The sequence below is a fragment of the Theobroma cacao genome, chromosome 6, assembly GCF_000208745.1.
Source record: "Theobroma cacao cultivar B97-61/B2 chromosome 6, Criollo_cocoa_genome_V2, whole genome shotgun sequence".
Taxonomy (NCBI): domain Eukaryota; kingdom Viridiplantae; phylum Streptophyta; class Magnoliopsida; order Malvales; family Malvaceae; genus Theobroma; species Theobroma cacao.
Genome location: NC_030855.1, coordinates 10,628,853 through 10,650,160, shown reverse-complemented (window position 1 = coordinate 10,650,160; position 21,308 = coordinate 10,628,853). Strand labels below are relative to the sequence as shown.

At 35.2% G+C, this 21,308-nt stretch overlaps 1 long non-coding RNA gene across 1 annotated transcript; it reads left to right on the top strand.

Moving 5' to 3' along the window:
* On the top strand, positions 2,454–4,549 carry LOC108662506. Its single transcript, XR_001928382.1, has 3 exons — positions 2,454–2,575; positions 2,820–2,893; positions 4,290–4,549. It is a non-coding gene; the product is annotated as an uncharacterized LOC108662506 (long non-coding RNA).

Here is a 21,308-nt window from a genome sequence, read left to right as displayed (position 1 = left end):
TTTGACAGCATGGCATGACTAATATTACACTACCCAGTTTGTAAATGCAAAACACAATAATTCATACAGTTCACAAACCACAATTCCAACCAGTCATGCCACCATATTATCATAAGCCATCAATTAGAACCATAAATTACAACACATCAAGTGGTCTCCAGTTACTCTATTTTCAAAGCCATCATTCAATTTCAAGATAATTTATAAAATCTTTTCATTTAAACACATTTTGTTTATAAAACCTAAAAATTAACTATTTAAACTCATTTCCATAAAATTCACAAAATTGGATAAAAAGACCACTTTAGATAATTAAAATGATGATAAGGTTATACACTATTTTGGGAGTCAAATTTCTAGAGTACTCTGACTACCGATCCTCGAGTACAATTTCTTTGCCCTTAGCGAAGGATTCACCACCTAGACATGATGCAAAATCGAGAAACTTACTACATTGGTACTAAATCGAAATTAAACAAATTTATACTACTAATGCATGATATGGAATGCAAAATGCACGGGTAACCATCTAAACCCGATATTGGCCTGATTCATCTTATCACCCGATTAATTGGCTAACGCGTCCAATTTAGCTCCAAATTACTCCATTTCTTTTCTAATACCTTAATTCACCAAACATAAGTCAAATAACCTAAAATTTGGCAAAACCATCTTCACTTTTCTTCTTAGAATTTTCAGTCAATAATGATGCATTAACACCGTGATTTTTTCTACTACTTTTTCACACCATAATTGATCATTTTCTAACCATTCTCCTAAAATAAAAATCAAATTCATCCTCACTCAATGCAAGGTAGGTTCGGCCATTGATGGGTGATGGGGAAAATGAATTCTTTTCTTATTGTTTTGCTTCTAGACATGGTAAACTAACTAAAAACACTAACATAACTTGAAATCAAATCATTCCAACATCATTCTCTCTCCATACCCATTCGGTTAGCCATGAATTCACCATGAAAACATGAACTTTAACCATGGAAAATAAGGAGAAATGCTTAAGGAAAATAGATTTCAAGTTTAAATTGAGAAATCCTACATTTTTAACTTGTTTTCCTTGATTTTTCACACTTTTTCTTTGAATTTTTCCACCTAGGGTTCTTGTACTTTCTTTTCTTCCTTTGTTCTTCTTTGGTTTTTGTTTAGGTTGACCATATGATTGAGACATAGGCTGAATTTATGTTAATTTAAAGCTAAATAATAAATGGATATAAACTCGACACATGTCACCATTCCATTGGTCCATGTGTAATACTTACCCATTAAGCAATCTCTCTCCACCACTTAAATTTCCTCAATTATCCATAATAATATTGGGTAAAATCCATATGCTGAACAAGTGTTGGGTGGTGTAAAATTACAATTTTACCCCTGGGGTGGCAAAATGACTATTTTGCTCTTATGCTGGAAAAAACACCGAAATTAAAATTCTTCACTTCTCAAACTCAAATTATACTCCAAATGATCAATCTTAGACAAAAATTTCATCCAACACTCACATCTTAACCTCAGGTGGTAAAATGACCATTTTGCCCCTTGATCATCAAAATTCCAATTTGACTCTAAATCGGTCCTCGAACTTCGAATCACCATTTTAAGTCATTCTAGGACTTTAAAATTTTCAATTTCATCTTAAAATCTCTCTTTGATCTAGTTCAAGGCTTAATTCAACTTAGTTGCACCATTAGGTACACTACCGACTTTTTATGATTTTTCGAAGTTTTCTAGTATGCAAGCATATTGTCAATCACATGAATGACATGGCAAGTATTTTATAGAGTCAGGCTTGACATAACTTTACATGGGTATCAGATTGCAACTGTGGGAAGGAAGTTGATGTGAGACCTTAATCTTTATAGACTCGTAGCTAGGTGTAGACGCGATAACACAGGGCAAGGGTAATTTCATCATTTTCCTAATAAGCCCCTAGAAGTAGACTTTCAAATGATATTGAGGTCTAAGTAGGCCTAAGGCATAGATGAATGATGAAAATATGAGTAAAATGATGAAGGAAATAAAAATAATGATGATTTCCAAGGTAAGGGCAAAATGGTCATTTTTCATCTCGAGTTAAAGTTTTAAGTTTTTGTAAACTCAAGTATTTTTAGACCATTGTGGATTTGGTCTCAATGTCAAAAGAGTGAAAAGATTGCACAAAGGATTGAGGAAGAATAAGCTAACTTGTTAAGGGTATTTTCATAATTTAAGTGGAGTTGGATAAGCTTGAGCTGTAAATATCATCTTCCAGTAGCTTCTTATCCTATTTCCAACAGTTTTTTCTTCTTCTTCTTCTTCCTTTCATCTCACGTTGCTTTCATCCTCCATGGAAGCTTGTTATGAAACCTCCATAACCTCCTTCAAAATAGCTCCAATTTTCAAGCTTTTATGCACTTTTGCATAAAACCTTTGTGCTCTTTCACTCTCTCACTTTAAAACTCTTGAAAGGTCTTACTTCCATACTTTTTCTCACTAGCTAGGTGTTTTAGAGAGAGAAAAAAGGAACTTCTACAATAGCTTGGAAGAATTTTGAGAAGGCATTTCATTATAATCCACCATGGTGAGTGATGAATTAGGAGTGGTTTTAAGTTGTTGATAATGGTTAGTAATTGAAGTAATGAGTTATGTTATTGTTAAAGTTGTTTATCTATTTCTAGTGTTACTAGAGAAGAGAAACTAAATAGCCAATCAAATGGTAATTAGAAGGTAAATAGGAAGGGCTATTGAAGCTTAATTTGGGAAATAGCTTTTGGTGCTATATTAATGTAAATTGGATTGGCTATGATGTTTTTGGTGTGTGATAGGTTCTAACGAGGCCCCTCAACCCCAATTAGACCATTAGGGGAGTTAGAGTCGACTAAAGGTTCAACAAATACAAGTGAGTGAACTTGCATCAAAGTGTTTTTGGGAAATACATATGTGTTAGGATGAAGCATTTAAATGATTTTACTTGGCTTTTCATCAAATTATGCATGGGAACAAGCCCTTGATAAATTGTCTCTTGTTGTGATATGGGATTGTTATGGATTCATGTACTACTACATTATGTTAGTATATATATATATATATATATATATATATATATATATATATATGNTTAGTTAGGTAGTTACTATAGTACTACTACTATATAGTTAGTATATATATATATATATATATATATATATATATACATATATATGTTGTCAATTGATAGTTGACATTGTGTGATAATCATAACCGTGCGTGTGCACAAAGTGGGGGGATGCACTTGTCGGTGATGACGGTGGTGAGGGAGATGGATGGTGATATTGCCTGTGTGCACATGTGGGGGGATGTACATGATGGCATTAACTGTGCATGATGTGGGGGAATGCACACGATGACTCCAGATATGTGCACGATATGGGGGGATGCACATGAGCTGGGTGAGATGGGATGGTATACAAATTGATATATGTTTAGGTATATGTATAGGCAATAGAAAGACCATGATTGTAATATGTGATTGTATGACATGATGAATCTTGAAAATTTCCCATTTACTTGCAAATTGATTTTATTGCAGCATTAAATGGATGTTTAGTACAAATGAGCACTCTCATTATTTAGGTGCCTTGCTTCTCGTTGTAGCGAGAAACTTTCTGTTTTAGCTGCCTGCAACTCGCTACAGCGAGAATGAGTTCTCGTTGCAGGGAAAAACTTTCTATTTTGCCGCTTGAATTTCGATGTAGTGAGAATGGATTCTCGCTGCATCGAGAAACTTTATGTTTTATCTTTTGAATCTCGCTGCAACGAGAAACTTTCTATCCAGCATGCTACCTTGTTGGTTTTTGCCACATTTTCCATTTCTTTAACATCATGGTTGAGCATGGACTTCCAACATCAAGGAATTATTTAATTAAGTTTGAAATAAGGGGGTTTGGTGAGAAACCCTCGGCTAGTTGACAATTTGAGCCAAATTTCACGACAATGAAAATTCATTCTCACTGCAGCTACACAGCAACAAGAATGCCTTTCCACTGCAGCAAGGACCCGTCATTTTTGACTTGACTTACTTGAATACTGTTAAAGTTTTCACTCTTTGAATCCTTTGTTGTGCATGGACCCTTTTTAGTCAAGTGATTAACTCATTAAGGGTTTAATGAGGGGTTTTAATAAGAACTAAACTAAGTTGCATTGTTTTGAAAATAAATGCATCATGATTTCTTTAAACTTTCCTCATCGTTCGCTTGTTCCCTTCTTATGTTCACTCACTAGGTTTATACTCATCGTTTTCAACTTCATGTTTTTAGATCAGGAGGCAGCCAGTAACTAGGTCAAGGTGTCTTTGTAATTTCTTATCCTTGGTAGGTACCTTGGCATTCTGTAGCCGCACGTTCACCTTGGTCACTCCGCTGAAAGCCTAGAGTCATTTTGTTTGTTAATATGTACATGTGATGTAAAGTACTAAGATGTATGCCTTAAACCATATATGTATATTTTAATTGGTAAAGCCACCATGAGTGGTAATGATTAATGTTATTTTGGGCTAATATAAATGCAGTTTTTGATTGTTATAACTTACTATTTAAGTACCTAAGGGTCGAGATTATGAGATGTAAATGTAGGAATAGTGACGGGATGATTAGCAAGAATATATAAATAGGCTTGCTTGGGCTTAGTGGACTATGTCTATTGAATCCATGCATCGGTCATGTCTCAAAAATCAGGTCATGACAGTTGATTCCCTACTAGATTGGAGGGAATGTTACTTTCCCATGACTGAGGGAAAGTAAAGTAGACCAAAATTGCAAAATGCCCCTCAAGCTAAACTCTCTGGGAAGCAAAAAGGGGCGTCATTTGAATTTGGTGATGGGAATGAGGAAAGAGAGAAAAAGAGAAAGAAAAGAAAAGAAAAAGAACCCTCAGCCCATCAAGAACAACGATGGTTGCAGGAAGAAATAAGCAAAAAAATTAAAGAAAAAGAAATAATGTGTTGGATTGTGTGGCAACTTAGATATCCAAATATAACTTGAAAAAAAGGTCACCATGCTACAGTTCCAATATTAATCGATTAACTGTTTTAAACTAATTAAATTAACTAATTAACTAATATTTTTGTAAAATAATTCAAATCAACTAATTTAGTTCTTTAAAACTTAACTAATCTAATAAAAATAAATATTTAATAATTTCACATATTATAATATTTAAATAATTAGTATTCAAATATTATGTTATTTTTGTCATGCTATTATTTATTATTTTAAGGAATCAAGTTGAAAAAGTTAAAATTTATATTAAAAAAGAATATAAGTTTATTCAACTTTATGTTTTCATACATAAGGATAATTTTGTAAATTTACACTGCATTCCGAATAAAGTGTTTCCAAACCAAACACTACAATGCGATCACATTCCCTATAATCATCAATTTCCCATGTTATACCAAACGCTACAAAATTAACATTCTCTGTAATCATCAATTTCCCATGTTATACCAAACGCTACAAAAATATCTTATCAGCAATCACATTCCTAGCAAACTGTCAAACACCACTTGATACTAAGTTTTTAACTTGTATAATTCATATTCTAATATTCTAAAGTGATTTTTAACTTGTATAATTCATGTTTTGATGCTCTTAGGTGATTTATAACTATCACATCCCATTTTGCGAGGGATTGTGACTGACGCATGGACCTACATGGATAGGGCCTGCTAGGCCCAAGCACGCTTAAATCCATAAATGCATGGGCTACTCATCCATCGCATTCACTAACATAAGTTCATCTATAATCAAAATATGGAATAATTCAGCAAAGCCAGCACATTGTGGAACTTCTCAACGTAAAGTGTGGTTTCTTTTACATTTCATATAAATATTCACAAAATAAAACAACTGTACTTTGGCATGCACCCCATGCCTATTTCGCTATGGAAATCCAGGTTGTACAATGTCTAGGTGGTAGATTGCACACACACACGGAAATTCACTTAATGATAAGCTTGCATTTGAATTGAGACATTAACTTGAATAATATTTGTATGTGGATTAAAGTTATAAATATGGAGGAACTTTTGAGAATATTAAAGGTAATTAATGAAATGTTGCAATTGAACTCTAGTGAAATGTTTTCATGTTTAGGTTATTGCATTTAGTTCTTTGTTTGATGCACTTACGATAAAACCATACAATTTAGTTTAATTTTTAGTTAAAACCCCTCATTTCAAACTTTGAATGTTTAATCCCTTAATGTTATAAGATCCATGATAAACCTTGAAGTTGAATAGAATGAAAATTTCAGCAATGACCAAGCAATACAAGCAATAGAGGGTTCTCTCGCTGCAATGAAAAGGCATTCTCAATTTGCATATGCTTCAGTTTTTCAAGCATATCTCCCACTACAAAAGTCCATTTGACATGATTTTTAGGTCATTAGAAAGCTAAGAGGCTGGACTACAACTTTGATGTTTATCACTTTGCCCAATTATGATCGTAAGATGGTTAAAATCCTTGTCAAAACGAGATTCATTCTCCCTACAACGAGAAGCTTCAGGAAATTTCTTGCTGCAGCGAGAACCAGGCCAGTGTAACGCCCCCCCCCCCCAACCCGAGAGTTTCTTACTGCAGCAAGAAATAGAGCAATTTAGTTAAAAGGGGTATTGTTACATCAAAAAGCTATTTTCTTGCTGAAATGAAAAGCAATTTGGGAGCAATTAACAATGCCAACATACAACACAATCACAATTATTTTCATAAACTTTCTGTAATATATAGACATATATATGTATATACATACATCATCATCCATACCATCCCTCCACACTCAGCTCATGTGCACTCCCTACTCGCATATAGCTGGGTCATCATCAGCTCATGTGCACTCCCATACCGCACATAGCTGGGTCATCATTATCACACAAAAAAAGCATCCAAAGCATAATATACATATCAATATAATGTGATAACGCATGAACTATTCATATTGCACATTTCACAAGATAAAAACATTTCATCAAGGGCTTGTTCCCCAAGTATATTTTTTTTTAAAGCAAAAACAAATGAAACTTTCAAATGATTTATTTAAACATGTAGGCACTTCCCAAAACATTTTGAAATGCAAGTTCACTCACCGGTATTTGTTAAATCTTAGAACGACTCTAACTTCCACTAATGCTCCGAATGGAGATGTGGGGTCTCGTTGGAACCTATCACACACAATAGCATCACAAATCAACTCAATTCACATAACCATAATTCTAAAAGCTATCTCTTAAAGCATGTTTTACTAGTTATTCCTAACTAGCTTCCAATTGCCATTAAGCAGCTATTTACTTTCACTATTCTACTCACACTAAAGATGAATAAATAATCCTCAACTACAAAACATTCACAAATCTATCCACTAGCCATTTTCAACAACTTAAAAATCAACTCTAATTCACTACTCACCTTAGTAGCTTTGTAATTAAATTCCTTTCCAAAAATTTTTCAAGCTATTATTGAAGCTCTCTCTTTCTCTCTCTAAAATAGCTAGCTAGTGAGAGAAAGTATGGAAGTAAGACTTTTTAAGGGTTTTAAAGTGAGAGAGTGAAAGAGCACAAAAGGTTCTATGAAAAAGTGCACAAAAGCATGAAAATTGAAGTTAACTTGAGAGAAGTTATGAAGGTTTCAAAACAAGCTTCCATGGAGGATGAAAGAAACGTGAGATGGGAGGAAGAAGAAGAAGAAGCTGCTGGAAAATGATATTTATAGCTAAAGTTTATCCAAACTCCACTTAAATTACAAAAATGCCCTTAACAAGTAGGCTTTGTCTTCCTTAAATCCTTTTTGCAATCTTTTTACTCATTTGACACTGAGACAAAGTTCATAATAATCTAGAAATACTCAGGCTCACGAAAACTTAAAAATTTAGACTCAACATGAAAAATGACCATTTTACCCCTACCTTGGAAATCATCATTATTTCTATTTCTTTCATCATTTTATTTTTATTTTCATCATTCATTTATACCTTAAGCCTATTTAGGCCTTAATAATGTTTGAAAACATACTTCTAGGGGCTCACTAAGGAAATGACGAAATTACCTCTAGTTCGTGATATCACGTTTACTTCTAGCTACGAGTCTATAAAGATCAAGGTCTTACATTCTCCCCCACTAAAAGAAAGTTGGTCCTCGAATTTAAATCGAACTATAAGGTAACATACCTTTATGTATTAAAGAGGTGCGGATACTTTGTTCGCATCTCCTCCTCAGCTTCCCAAGTTACCTCCTCACTAGTGTGGTTTTGCCATAACACTTTCACTTATGCTATTTCCTTTGAACGAAGCTTTTTGACTTGCTTATCAAGGATAGCCACTGGTTGCTCCTCATAGGTTAAATCATCTTACAACTGGATGGTTTCATACCGTATTACATGAGATGGATCTGGGTTATACTTCCTAAGTATTGACACATGGAATACAAGATGGATATTCGAAAGGTCCGGTGGCAGTGCCGGACGATATGCCACTGCTCCAACCCTTTCTAAGATCTCAAAAGGTCCTATATACCGAGGACTTAATTTTCCCTTCTTGCCAAACCTCATTACCTTTTTTATTGGTGAGACTTTCAAAAACACGCGATCTCCCACTTAAAACTCCAAGTCTCTCCGTCTGTTATCAGCATATGATTTTTGTCTACTTTGTGCTGATAACATCCTCTGTCGAATCATGAGTATTTTCTAGGTGGCGTCCTACACCAACTCAGGCCCCAGGAGTTTCCTTTCTCCCACCTCTAGCCATCCAATGGGTGATTTACATCTCAGTCCATATAATGCTTCAAACGGTGCCATTTGGATGCTAGTTTGGAAGCTATTGGTATAGGCAAACTCCACTAAGGGTAAATATCGATCCCACCTAACCCCAAGGTCTATTACACATGCCTCAACATATCTTCTAACGTCTATTTCATTCGTTCAGACTGTCCATTAGTCTGAGGGTGGAAAGCCGTACTAAAATCCAACTTAGTGCCTAGAGCTTCTTGCAATTTTCCCCAGAACCTTTTAGTGAACTATGTCTCTTTGTCAGATACTATAGAAATGGGGATACCATGCAGTCGTACTATCTCATCCACATAAACTCGAACATACTAGGCATCCCCGTAAGTAGTCTTAACTGGAAAAAAATGGGCTGACTTCGTTAGTTGGTCTACTATGATCCAAATCGAGTTGTAACCCCCACTAGTTCAAGGCAAGCCCTTTACAAAGTCCATTGCAACATGTTCATACTCCATTCGGGCACTAGTAAAGGTTGTATTTGCCTTGTAGGCCTTTGATGCTCGGCCTTAACCTATTGACAAACCAAGCACTTGAAGACAAACTCAGCTACATCTTTCTTAAGTCCTTCCCACCAATATACCTCTTTCAAATCTTGATACATCTTTGCAGCCCTTGGATGTACCACATAGGCTACCATGTGCGCCTCTTCCAATATTTCTCTCTTCAATCCATCACTATCCGGCACATAAAGTCTGGTTCCACAACTCAATACTCCATCTGTGCCTTTAGTAAACATCTTTCCTTTCCTTCCTTGAGGGTCCTCTAAGGCCTTAGCTACGAACTCATCTTTACTTTGTACTTCTTTAATCTGATCCATTAAGATAGGCCTCACTCTAAAATGTTCTAACAATGCATTTGCCTCCGAAACTTCCAAATACACACCTATGTCTCCCAAGCTATGCATCTCTCTAACCAGGGATCTTCTATCTGTAGAGATATATGCCAAGCTCCCCATCGATTTTTGACTCAAGGCATTCGCCACTACATTTGCCTTATCGGGATGGTAAATAATAGTACAATCATAGTCCTTTAGCAACTCCATCCACCTATGTTGTCACAAGTTAAGATTTCGCTGTTGAAATATATACTTTAAGGCTTTTGTGGTCTGTATATATCTCGTAAGTCTCACCATACAAGTAATGTCTCCAAATCTTTAAGGCAAACACGGTTGCTACCATCTCCAAATCATGTGTGGAATAATTCTGCTCATACCTTTGAAGTTGCCTTGATGCATACGCAGTCACCTTCCCATGCTGCATTAATACACACCCTAAACAAACCCGCGATGCATCATAAAATACCGTATAACCCCATGTGCCTTGCGATAGGCTTAATATTGGAGCAGTAGTGAGACATGCCTTAAGCTTCTCAAAGTTATCCTCACAAGCATCTAACCACTCAAATTTTGTATCTTTACGTGTCAACTTAGTCAGAGGGGTGACTATTTTGGAGAAGTCCTTCACAAAACGACGGTAATAGCCAACTAAACCCAAAAAGCTTCTAATCTCCGTAACTGATGTTGGCCTTGGCCACTTTTCCACTGCCTCAACTTTCTTTGGATTAACTTGTACCCCATCCTTGGATACCACATGTCCCAAGAATGTAACGATTTCAAGCCAAAACTCACACTTGGAGAACTTGGCATACAATCAATGTTCTCTCAAAGTTTGGAGCACTATCATAAGATGTTACTCGTGCTCCTCTCGACTCTTGAAGTAGATCAAGATGTCATCAATAAACACCACCATGAACTTGTCTAAATAGGGCTTGAACACTCAGTTCATCAAATCCATAAAGGTCGCAAGGGCATTCGTAAGCCCAAATGACATCACCAAGAACTCATGGTGCCCATATTTGGTTTGAAATATGATTTTTGGTATATCTTCATTTCGGATCCTCAACTGATGGTACCCAGATCATAGATCTATCTTAGAGAAACATTATGCTCCTTGTAGTTGATCAAATAAATCATCTATTCTTGGAAGGTGGTACTTATTTTTCACCGTCACTTTATTAAGCTGTCGGTAGTCAATGCACAATCTAAGCGACCCATCTTTCTTCTTTACAAATAGCACCAGTGTTCCCCATGGTGAGACGCTAGGATGGATGAAGCCTTTATCCAACAAATCTTCTAACTGATCCTTCAACTCTTTAAGCTTCGCAAGTGCCATTCTATATGGGGGTATGGATATAAGTCTAATGTCAGGAATTAAATCTATGAAAAAATTCAATCTTTCGCTCGAGAGGCAAACCTGATAGTTCCTTAGGAAATACATCCATGAATTCATTCATTACCGACACTTGGTTTATGTCTCCGACCTTCGCTTGGGTATCCTTCACAACAGCCAAGTAACCTTCACAACCCTGTCTTAATAGCCTTTTAGTAGACATGATAGATATAAAATTGGTTGGAGCATTGCTCCTATCCCCCTGAATGCTAAATGATGGTTCATAGGGAAAATCAAATATAACCAATTTATGATAACAGTCCACGCTGGCATGGCAGGGTGATAACCAATCCATTCCCAAGATCACGTCAAAATCTAAGGTGTCTAATACAACTAGATTTACCAAGGTTTCTTTGTCCTTGACCTAAACTACACAAGACTTATATTCCCATTCTGCCATAAATACCTCCTTTAAAGGGGTAGACACCACTAATTATTCTTCTCTTATAACACAATCTGTACCCAAATGAGATACAAAACATGGAGAAATAAAAGAGTAGGTAGCACTAGGTTCTCTATCCTTTGTGTAATCTTTTTACTCTTTTGACACTGAGACAAAGTCCATAATAGTCTAGAAATACTTGAGTTCACGAAAACTTAAAAATTTTGACTTGAAATGAAAAATTACCATTTTACCTCTACCTTGGAAATCATTATTATTTCTATTTCCTTTGTCATTTTATCCTTATTTCAATCATTCATTTATGCCTTAGGCCTACTTAGGCCTTAATAATGTTTAAAAGCATACTTCTAGGGGCTCATTAAAGAAATGACGAAATAACCCCTAGTCCATGATATCACGTCTACTTCTAGCTACAAGTCTATAAAGATCAAGGTCTCACAACCTCAATCTTCTTTAAGTCTACCATCTCATCATCCTTAGATACTATTTGACCCAAGCAACTAACTTTATTTAACCAAAATTAACACTTGGAGAACTTCGCATACAATTGATGCTCTTTTAAGGTTTATAGCACAATTCTCAAGTGCTGCTCGAGTTCCTCTCAACTCCTCAAGTACACTAAGATATCATCAATGAACACGAACACAAACTTATCCAAGTATGGTCTAAACACCATGTTCATTATATCCACAAAAGTTGCAGGGGCATTAGTTAAACTGAATGACATAACCAAAAACTCGTAACGAACATACCTCGTTTGAAAAATAATCTTGGGTATGTCTCCATCTCTAATCGTCAATTGTTGGTATCTCAATTGCATATCAATCTTAGAAAAGCACTTAGCCTTTTGCAACTAATCGAACAAGTCATCAATACATGGGAAAAGGTACTTGTTCTTGATGGTCATTTTGTTCAACTGCTTGTAGTTGATACAAAGTCTCATTAATCCATCTTTCTTCTTCAAAAATAATACCAGTGCACCCCATGGTGAGACACTAAGGCATATGAAACCTTTGTCTAGCAAATCCTCTAACTGTTCCTTGAGCTCTTTAAGCTCTACTGGTGCCATTCGTTAAAGTGGTATAGATATGGGATTGATGTCTTACACTCTACACAAAATTCTATCTCTCTTTCTAGATCTAATACAGGAAACTCCTCTAGGAACACATCAACTTAATCTCCTACAACTGGCACATTTACCGCATTACCCACATCCACTTGGGTATCCAAGATTATTGCCAAAAATCCTTGGCATCTGTGTCTCATGAATCTATTAATAGTCATTGATAACTCTATGATATAAAGTTATTTGGGCTTAATTTTGATAGTAATTTAGCTTAGTTCTTGTAGTAATGCATATAAATTAGTAGATTTTATTTAATTATTTCAAATTATTTAATTTAGGTGAGTCAATCTAATCTTAATTAATTTTATGCTTAATTTGGTGTTAATGTGGTTAAGATAGGTTGTTACTAGTTTATTTGTGCTTTTGTAGGTGTTTGATGAAAGAAGAATTTTAATGAAAGAAGGAGAGCAATTTCAAGGTGTAGACTTGCACTGTACATGTTTCAGTATTTTGATCATAAGTCTCTCTATAGTGCTCCAAATGATATGATTCTTTGACAATTGGAAAGATAAGAGAAAAAGATAGAACTTTCATGTTTATCACTTTGCCCAGTTCGATCTAGAATATGGTCAAAAATCTTGTCGAAATTAAAATAAATCAGCAATCTTAAAGCAATTACAATTTCTATCAATTAATTGGGCAAGGCTGCGACTCACATAGTCTAATGAGGAAATCTTGATTGGAATTCACTTCTTTCTTCACCCAACTTGGCATAACTTCAAATCCTATAGAAACAACCTTTCGAAAGACTTAAAAAAAAAATGAATGAAACACCAAATTGTCAATTGAGAGTCAAGCCACAAAATCATTGAAGCTAAGAAGAATTTGAAGGATTCAAGGAGATTTGGATATCAAGCATACAATTCTTGAGTTTTTCTATTTTTTTATTCTCTTATTCTCTTGGTTTTGTTTTTAATGTTTAAACTTTATTCAATGATGATGTGTAACTTAATAGGGAACTAAACTTTTTATCTAAGATTATGATTGAACTCAATATGTAGTCTAATTTATTTATCTCTCTTTTGTTTATATATTATAGATTTAAGTTGTTTATTTTATTATGTTCTTAATGCTTCTAATGGCTTGATCACCAATTAGATTCAATTGGAAACCTAAGTTAAACCTTGACGGAGGAGATTTAGGTAGACCTTGAATAAAATAGCGTAAGATCGAATACATTTAGTTGATTAAGTGGTTTGAATTGCATATAAGGTAGACATACACCTATAAGCCATACGTAGCCAAAATTAGAGCACAAACTTAATGAATCTTTCTTCAATTTAATTTGCATAGATATATAATAAATTAATTGGGAGAGGTACTTTTATGAGAAACTTGATAGAGGCTTGTAAATAATTTAAGACTCTAGGTTAGCAACTTAATCCACTAAACTAAGTTAAGAGAGAGAGACAATAATCAGATGAAGTATTGAGAGACATCATAATCTTAGGTTTGGTAGTTAAGTGAGTTTTATAAAACAAATTTACTATATAATTTTAGTTTCAGTTTATTAGTTTAATTTTTCTTTTTAATAATGTTAAATTTAATTGTTTGGATAAGATTAAGGTGTTACAATTTTAGCAGTTAATAGTAAGAATTAATTCAGTTCTCTATGGGATTGACACTCTACTCATCACTATATTATCTTTGTGATATATATACTTGCATGGGTAGAAAATTGAATAACAGTCATGGTCGAGACTACACTGTTCGAGGCCATACTTTGATCTCCTAAATATAGTATGACGTCTCTCCAGGTACTAAAAGTTTTCCCTCTTGTGGTGACAATCCACACTAGCGTAGTTGAGGGAGAACCAATCCATCCCAAGAATCGTACCAAAATTTAGCATATCCATCAATACAAAATTAGCTTGAGTGTCTTTCTCCTTAACTCGGACCACGCAAGTTCTATACTCATACCTTACCATAAGCACCTTTCTCAAGGGTGTGGAAACTACTAAATTTTGCTCCCTCTTAGAGTGTAATATACCCAACTTAGATGTAATGTATGCGAAAACCAATGAATGTGTAACACCAAGATCATACAACACATTTGCATTAATAGAATAGATTGAATACTTGAGACAATTGCATTAGATGCCTATGTATCTTGTGGGGTCAATGCATAAACTTTAGCTTGTCCTCGACCAACTATACCTGAAGCTCCAAATCCTAATGCTCAACCTTGAGTGGCGTTACCGGAACCTTTACCTCAAGCCCTACATTTTCTCTAATTGGTTATGCAGTAATAAGAGCAAGTGCTATAGCTAGTTGAGAAGGTTGCTCTAACTATCGACCCTCATGATAGTACTTTATCACATTTCCAAGCAAGCCATAACCATAACAAGATAAGGTACCCTTTCGAAACTGACCTCGGTACCTCCTATTAAAAGTAAAGCACAATGGAAAGGACTGACGATCCTATCCTAAACTCTACTGTCTAGGTGGTCTACCATCTCTCTTGTCATGCTTGCCATAACCACTACTAGAACTATTCCCCTGATGGGAAAACTAAGATCTCTAGGCTGTCTAATGGAAAAAAAGTCCCCACTACCTTTAGAATCCCTATGACTTTTAGTCTTAGCTCTCTTGGACCTATCTCTAGCTGCTTTATTCTCAACAGTCTTAATTTTTATGCTTTGAGCACAGTCCCTAGTTGAGGCATAGGAATCAATTTCTTAAGAAGCCACTTCTTTAAAGAAAGGCTCCATTGAACCATCCACAAGTCTCCTAATCTTCATCTTCTCCATGGAGACAAGATATGGTGCACATTAAGCCAATGAGTAAACTTAACATCATACTTTACCACAATCATCCCCGGAGTTTACACTAGTGACTCAAACTCGTAGGCTCTAGCATGTTGTACACTAAAAAGTTAAAAGCAATTCATAATTGCAGTACTAAACTCATCCCAAGTAAATGAAGCAACACTAGCTAGCCTACCCCTATGTAAAAAAGCATACCACTCCTAAATCACATCTTCCAATCGGAACCTAGTTAACTCCATAGCTTGAGTACTAAATTATCCTATAGCAGCGCAAATCTAATCTATACCATCCAGAAATGCTTGAGGCTTCTCCGATGCATCAGACCTCATGAAAAGAGGTTTAAACCTCAAGAAATCAGATAGAGAAATATCCAATCTACTTCTCACTACCTTAAACTACTATTAGACATTCTAACCTTAGGAACTAAAAGATGCTTGCATGGTAGATGGTCCCTCACCCTAATGTCTCTTCCCTAACAACTCTTGGGCATAACTCTCATAGTCTGGCCTAAGTCACGCTTACCAACTACTATTTACTCAAGGGTCACACCCCTAGTTGGGTGTTCCTTCTCAACCTTTAGAGCCTGATCCTCCACATGATCATCAGTAGGTGTTCAACCCTCATTGAACTTGTGGGTCTATCGCATTTGCCACGACCCTTAACAATAGGCGTCTATGGTCCATTTGTAGCATCTGTGAAAGTTTCTTACTCTATTGCTTCTCTAAAAGCTACTCAGCTTCTAAGCAACATTCCCACACCTAGACAAGAGCAATTACACACAAAGGTCTCAATATATAGACATATATAAATAGGCAACATTAGTAAATTGGAACTAAACTTGGAAGACAAACAAAGAATGATACACAAGTCTCTTGTTTTCAATTTGTGCTCTAGCACACAAAGCAAAAACAATATTCCCACATACAACATTGACACGACCAAGAAAATCTTAGGACTTATACAACCTAGGGCTCTAATACCAACTTTGTCATCTCTCATTTCGGGAGGGATCGAGATTGGCACATGCACCTAAGTGGGTATGGCAATTAGGCCCAAGTAAGACTAAATCCATAAATGCATGGGTTAGTCATCCATCACATTCACCAACATAAGTTCATCCATAATCCTAAGACTTATACAACCTAGGGCTCTTACCCCCACACTAGGAAACATTGTTAGTGTGAGCCTTACAAGCCAATCAATGGTTGTATTGGAATTACACTTTAATCTATTTATGTATAACATTTTGTTTTATAATAACATTGAGGTAGTTTTTTGTGAGACCCTGTCAAGCTCAATTAAAAGACGGTATTGTACCGAGTCGTACAACTAAGTTAAATCTAGCCTTGAACTAATTCAAATAGAAATTCTAAGAGGAAATTGAAAATTTTGAAACCCACAGAATGGCTTAGAATAGTGATTCGGAGTTCAAGGTCCAGTTTGGAGTCCATCAGGAAAATTGATCGATTATGGATAAAACGGTCATTTTACCATTTGATGATAAAATGGAGATTTTTAGTCAAGATTTGATCACATTTGACCAAGAATAATTATATGAAATATAATTATGATTATTGGACTATAAAATGATGTTTAACAGTGAAAAACAATTGTGATTCCTGGTATTTTTGGAGCACAAGGGTAAAATGGTAATTTTGCCACTAGAGGACTAAACGGGAATTTTTATTAAACGATTTTTTTGCTCCATTTGGTTAATATTGATCAATGTTAGTATTATTTGAGGTTGAAAAGTAGAAATAATGTGATTCCAGTAAATTTCAGAGTATAGGGGTAAAATCGTAATTTTTCTACCTCGGGGGCAAATCGGTAAATTTTTCGCTTAGCACTTGTCAAGGCCAAGGGATTTTATTCATCCTGGAAATGGATAAACATGATAAATGTGTGGTGAAGAGAGATTGCTTAATGGCTAAGTATGACACATGGACCAATGGAATGGTGACATGTGTCAAAATCTCATCCATTCATTATTTTCTTTATAAAAGGCATCAAAATCAGCCCATTTCTCCCATAGTGATCAGCCAAACCAGAAGAGAAGAGAAACCAAGGAAGAACAAGCCCTAGGTGGGAAAAATCAAAGAGAAAGTGTTGGAATGCAAGGAAACAAGCTAGGTAAGTTAAAATTTCTTTAATTCTCCTTGATACCTAGCTTACCCATGCTTTTGTTCTTGATTTCCATGGTTGAATATTGAGTTATCATGATGAATTCAATTCTGAAAAATGGGTATGGAAGAGGAATTGTTGTTGGAATAATTTGATTTTAGACTATGTTAGTGTTTAGGGATAGTTAAGCATGGTTATGAACAAAACACAAAAGAAATATTCAATTTCTCTAGGGTTCCTTGTTGGTCAAACCATGAGGGATGAATATCAATGGGGGATTGTTTTTATTTCAAGGAAAATGGCTTGGAAAATGATGAATTAAGGTGAAACGGTTATGTAGAAAAATTTTCGATGCTAGTGCACCAAATGACCAAATTTTTCAATAAGGAACTGTGAGGGTTCTAATATTGAATTTGGCTTTATTTAAATGGTATGTGGTAAATTAAGGTATTAGAGGAGAAATGGATTAATTTGGAGTGAAATTGGACGCATTGGCCAATTTATCGGATGAAAAATCGACTTAGGCCAACACCGGGTCTAGATGGTTACCCGTGCATTTTTCATTTCATATCATATATATATCGAGCCTGAAATAGCTTATGACTGTTAGACACAATTTAATTGGAATATGTGTCATGGATTATGGCTAGGTGGTGAGCCATTGGATACGGGTAAAGGACTGTACCCGTAGACTGAAAATAGGAGTATTTCTACTCCTAATACCGATGAGTGGACTTGCATTTCAAACTTGTTTTAGGGAATATGAAAGATTCTATCCAACTTATCTTAGAAAATGTACCTTGGGAACAAGCTTTTAGTAAAATGATTTTATATTGTGAAAATGTGCTATACAATGGTTTATATGTTATCACAATATGATAAAATGCATGATATCCATTGGATGCTTCTTTGCATGTTGATTTGGACCCGGCTATGTGCGAGTAGGAGTGCACATAAGTCGTTGCTGACCCGGCTATGTGCGAGTAAGTGTGCACATAAGCCGTTGCTGACCTGGCTATGTGTGAGTGGGAGTGCACATAAGCCGTTGCTGACCCGGCTATATGCGCATAAGCCGTTGCATATGAGATGATGATGATGGGATGGTGTGCATGATGATAATGATGGGATGGTGTGCATGTTGATGATGGGTATATGGTTGTAAATGTAAATATGTAAGCATTTGTTTTGTTGGAATTTGGAAGTTTACATGTGTTACATGTTGCTATTGTTATTTTAGCAGGATGACATGTTTTAAGGGAAAAAGGAGACTTTTTCCTTGATGTTCTGGTTCTCGCTGCAGCGAGAATGAAGTTCACTACAGCGAGAAACTTTCTGTCCATTTTGCTAACTTGTAGGTTTTTGCCATATTTCTAATTTTTTTGTGAAGTGATTTACTCATGTGGGGTTTACACAAGGGGTTTAAAGGAGCTAAAACAATTGCATGGTTTTGAGAAAATGAATGCATCATGATTTTGATAAACATTCCTTATGGTATGCTTGTTCCCTTCTTGTTCACTCACTGAGTATTGTACTCACGTTTTATAAAAATTCATGTTTTCAGATCAGGTGACTGTTGGACCCTAGATCGAGGAGTCCCCGTAGTGCATCTCCTGGGTATGTGTCTGGCATTCAATAGTAGTCCCTTTTATTGTAAATGTCTCCGCTAGAAATTATGGGTCCTTTTGTATTGTGAATACAATCTAACAATGTGAATATGTGTATGCAATGTAAATTGCTAAATACATGACTGGTATAGTGCATGTATATTATTATCGATAATGCCATTGTGTTTTGGCTATATTCACACCCTGGAAAAGGTGTGTGTGTGTATGCATGATATGATAAATTTGTTAAGCAAAGGTAAATGGATAGGCTTGCTTGGGCTTAGTGAGCTATGCTCATTGAGCTCATGCGTCGGTCATGGCCCTGGAAATTGGGTCGTGACATTCTTCATCCATGAGTTTGTAATTTAATTCATATTTATACTTATGAAGATAAAGCCCATGAAACTATATATGCTTTGCAAAGAAATTGTATTGAGATACAATTATGAGATCCTTATGCATCAAAACATTATTCTTAAAAGTTCCTAATCATTGTATTATTGAGATGAGGCATCAATAATGCTCAAAGATCGACACATACTATGTTCTTTACTTGTGAAGTAAGCAATCGATCTCATAAGTTGAAGTATAGAGATGCTTTGAACTAGCATGTTGGTGTTTGCCTTAGAAGAGCAGGTTCATTGAACATGACTTGACATGAGAAATGGATTTGGTATCTTACTCTAGTGTCTATGCAAATATTTCTCATGTGTTAATTGTGTAAATACTCTTTAGACTTGAGACACCTGGTTGTCTAATATGTGGAGTGCTATATATTTGATGATATTACTATGGTTCTACCAAGGATGCCAAAATAGGATATGGTTGGTTGTAGTATAAAGCATGTACAGGCATATGAGTGGTTAAGAAAGGAATCATCACCCCAAGTGATTTAGGGGACATATCCTAACAGTTCTTGGTTGATATTAACCTATTGAAGTCTTTGGCCAAGGCTACTTGGAGATTATAAAAAAAAGTTTCATAAGTCTCCATAAAGCTAGTAATTTAACTTCAAGAACGAATATGGAGATCAATAAGAGTAGATGTTACACCATGCTCTTATTATCTCAGGGACATATGATTAAGGAATGAATTACACTAATAGACTGTACACTAAAACATTAGTCAAACCATATTGACTTTCGTAATATTTGGGTGGCTATGATGCATTGCTATAAGCCAATCTTGGTCTATGGAATTGAGTTAATCAATCGAAAATCGATAATGAATTTGATTCATTTAATCCTAATCCATTAGGATTATAATTCTTGCCCATTGCCAACTTGTTATGAGCCTAATGGCTCATACACATAAAATCACTATGATAAGATTAAAATGGGATTTTACAATTAAATAGGACATAATTGAATAGAGGTTATGAACTTCTATTCGGCTTAACTAAAATGTTTAAATAATTCATGGAGTTAAATACTTAATTATCTAAAAGTTATGTGGTCTTAACCAAAAGCTACTTAAGTATTAACCCTAACTATAAATATGTTATTTTAAACCAAAAAGAAAAAATGTACCTTTTCTTCCTAGTCTTGCTTTAGTCGCACATTGAAAATAGAGAAAGAAAAGTTCTTCTTCCTAGGTTTGGCCAAGAAAAAGACTAAATAAAACACTTGATCTTTGTAAAACTTCCCTACTAGCACAAGGTTTGGCTAAAAACAACCCTAACCTCTTGAAGAAGGTTCGAATTCATAGTGATTATGTGGACTACGTTGGAGGCCAGACATTAGGATGGTTTTGGTTTGCAACAACTGAACCTTGGTGTGCATTCAAGAGAAGAAATATCTTTTCTACCCTTTAAGAATCTATACATTCTAAGGGCTAAGGTACAACCATTTTGTTTGTTTCTATTATAGCCGACTATGTTGCTTCATGGTTTAGGTTCTCGAGTTTTAATATTTTCGCTATGTATTTTATTTGTAATTGCATGACTCAAGGAAACCAACATTGGTATTAAAGCCATCCATGGTAGTACATGGTTCAGTTTATCATGTCTATTATTGTTAATATCATTTAGAAATTGTATATGAAATGTTTGGGTAACTAACAAGAAATGTTCTCATGATATCGGTTCTATCTTGAAATAATTTTTATTTTTCGAGGAAGATTTGATTTATGTCCTTTAATCCTTAATTATAAAACATTAATCCAAATCTTTAAGTGCCCAAATATGCAGATTAAAGTGTGCATAAGATGCCCAAATGAAACATCAAGAGTTAATTCGTTATCCTGATGATACGGGGCT